This window comes from Pteropus alecto, unplaced genomic scaffold, assembly GCF_000325575.1.
Source record: "Pteropus alecto unplaced genomic scaffold, ASM32557v1 scaffold20, whole genome shotgun sequence".
Classification (NCBI taxonomy): domain Eukaryota; kingdom Metazoa; phylum Chordata; class Mammalia; order Chiroptera; family Pteropodidae; genus Pteropus; species Pteropus alecto.
In genome coordinates, this window is record NW_006436298.1 from 49,812,443 (window position 1) to 49,815,821 (window position 3,379).

At 34.7% G+C, this 3,379-nt stretch overlaps 2 protein-coding genes across 4 annotated transcripts in view; both read left to right on the forward strand.

Moving 5' to 3' along the window:
- ZNF655 (zinc finger protein 655) overlaps positions 1-3,379 on the forward strand; it is a 13,123-nt gene that overhangs the window by 4,110 nt on the left and 5,634 nt on the right. The window lies entirely within an intron of this gene.
- Positions 1-3,379, forward strand: part of TMEM225B (transmembrane protein 225B) — a 45,486-nt gene that overhangs the window by 2,981 nt on the left and 39,126 nt on the right. The window lies entirely within an intron of this gene.

Here is a 3,379-nt window from a genome sequence, read left to right on the forward strand (position 1 = left end):
ATATTGCTCATCCCCGCTCGGAAACTCCTTTTCCACAATTATAAGATATTACACTTGATTGATGGAATAGATGCTCCCCAGGATGCTACCACTATGTAAAATGCAGCTCCTCAAATGACCTTTGTTAAATTTCAACCTTTGCTTCTGCCCTTCGTTGCAACCAGATGCATTTTGAATCCTGAGTTCTGAGTTCATTCAGAAGCCACTGTTGGTGGTCATCTACTTGTGTTTTGAGAAACCAGAGTTCAGCTCCAGCTCTTCAGTTAATGATCTTTTCGTGTTATGTTAGGGTGTGGAATGTATGCTGCGTGCCCTTCCTTTTCTGTAGTGAACAGGACCCTACCCCTTCTGTTGCCTAACTCTCCTATGACCCCTGGGCTTTCCTCATTTAATATTCTAGTCTTCTCTAAGTCCCTGTGGCCCCCTCCAGGGTCCTGCCTTTGTCCCTTTATTCTTTGTTGCTAAACTGATTGATGCATTTATATGACCTTTCCTGATCAAGTGTTCCTTAGCCCTGTCTTTGATTGGGGGGATATGGGAGGGCAAAAGAATTCCATTTCTTTATTTCAGGATATCAAATTGAATGTGTATTTAACAACTTTGTATACTGTAAAATGATATGTAATTGTAAGATACTGTTAATTTTATCTAATAATTATATAATTTCCAACAGTTAACCTGTCTACTTTTTGGAGTAAAGAAACTTAGCAGTTTAATCAGCTTAATAGCACAGCATACTATAAGACTAATAAGACTGAATTTCACACTATTTCCTCTGTCATCTCTGCACGTGCATAGGACATGCATGCACACTCACATGTACTGGGCACAAATGCATACAAGAAACCTTCCTACTTAATTTGCTTTTGTTTCCAAGTCAGTAGTCTCTCCTAGTAATTATTTGTTACACTCCTTGGGAAGTCATTTTCTTATTTGTGGGTTCACCAAACTCCATGTGAAATTTAAAGTTATACAAAGTTATAGCAGTAGCTCTGAGTTGTATTTGTCACAGACATCAGAACTTTGGTCCTTTGGTTAAGTGCTTTGACTATATTGTAGTAAATATGCAGAGTATGAACACCTGAGTAAAAGTGAAAAAGTAGGTAAAAAGTCATCCTTTTCATTACCAAATCTAAAAGTCATATTCTATTGACAGTGTATGAATTACTGGCTTGAGGGTCATACCCAAAGGGAAGTTATCTGTGACTCACTGCTTAAAATTAAGATTAAGCACTGGAGATTAAGACTGGGAAAGAGGCCTGGATTGCATTTCACATGGGGCAATGTGGCAGGTGCCCTCTTAGGTGACAGCATTAGAAACATGCTTATCAGAATTCTAGTTGATGATAAGTGAGTTGATAAATAAGGAATGTTTTGCATATACTCATTTTTTGAAGTTGATGTCCTGGGGACAAAAATGATTTTGCATAGAAAATCTTTTACTGCCATAGCTCTTTATTGAGCAGCCAATATGTTACTAGGTACTAGATATCATTTAATCCTTACCATTATCCTGTGAGCAGGTATTATTCTATTTTATACCTGAGGAAACTGAGGCTCAGAGAAGTTTAAGTGATCCACTCAGGGTCAGAGCTAGGTTTGGGACTCAGATCTGACTCTGAAATCCATGCTCTTTTTCACTATTTAGTGCCATAGAACAGTTAAGTCAAACCACATTTTGTGTTTTTTATGTTTTTATGGCTTTATACTCTGATGACAATTAAAAGTGGCTATGATAAATTGGACAGACAGGAGTAAGGTTGTACATTTTGGGAGCAGAAAAAACATTCAAAAAGAAGTAAAATTGTGTAGGCGTATATTCCATTATAATAGGTATACACACAATAATGATATTGCTAAGGAGAGATTTTATTTGTTTATTTGTTGAGGACGAGGAAGAAAGCCGTGAAGCTTCCAAATGGCTAAATCTTAGCACAACTCTGGTACAGGCAGCAAACCAGATAATGAGATATATTTTAAATATTTTTAAAGACTGGATTAAGTTAAAAATAAACCTAATTAGAAAATGATCAAGGTTTAAATTAAAAATTCAAGTAATTTTAAGTGGGAAAAAATTTAAAGCAAATGCGTATTTTGAAAGCATAAGAGTTTTTAAATTTAGGAAAAGGCATCCAGGCCACTGGCAAGAAAACTTGCCTTTAATGTTTTCTATGACCTTTAGTATGGTAGATTGGAAAGGCTATAAACTGTGGAATCAGACTTGGGTTCCACTTACCAATTGTGATACACTGAGCAAATATTTAAACTGACACTCATTTTCTTTATCCATAAAACATGAACAATAATGTCTACCTTCTGGTTTGTCCCAGGGATTAAACTAGATTATGTTTGAGAAGGACAGCAAGTGATAGAAGCTAGAGACCAGATTGTTTAATACAAACAAAAATTTCAGCGGAGTGTTTATTTCTTTATAGTGGAATTTCTTCAGATTGATTATTGCTCAAACTGTGTCTAAGGGTTTGGATTTTTATTATAAAGAGATTTTCATTTTTTTTTGACACTAATGAACTCTTAGATCCCTTTTAATTAAAACATTCACGACTCCAAATCTGTCGGATCCTGGCTCTCTATGTATTGTTCTAATCACTACTTCTCTGTTTTTGTTATTTTCGACTTTTACTCCATTGTCAATTATATTGGTCTTCTGTTCTCTTTCTGTACAAATTTTGGAGGAAGGGATGGATTTCATTCACAATCATTATTGTTTACTAGTAGATTATTTAAAATTTAGGTTCTGAAATAAGACTGGTTGTGCCCTAGCTTAACCATTTATTACCTTGGACAAGTTAATTAACCTCTCTGAAGCTTAGTTTTCTCATTTGTAAAATGGGTACAATAATGATTCCTATCTTATGAAGGTAGGGTGAGTATTAAGTGAGTGAAAGTATCTAAAGCTCTGGGCATGGTCCTTTGCATCTACCAAATGCTTAGTAAACCTTAGCTTTATATTTTGATGATATAGTGACTTTAAGTCTATATCTTGAACCCTGTTCTCTCTTCTGAACTACAGTCTTGTATCTTTAACTGCCTGCTAAGCATTTTCTCTTATACCTTTCTACATTACCTTAAATAACAAGTCTAAAATCAGACCACTGGTCCTACATGAAGATGATCTTTTTTGTCGTGTGTATGTAATTTAAGTATAGATACAGAGTAAATAACCAAAATTTGTTTCATTTATCAAATACTTAGAAATATCTTAATGAATATTTCAAAAGTTAAAAGTTGCAAATTATGTTATCAGAATTCTGAGCAGAATAGTTGCTATTTCATGCCACACTAATTGTTTTTTTTAAACTTGCGAAACTGTTTCATTTGACGTGGAGGACCTTAACTAAATAAATGTCCAAAAGGAGAA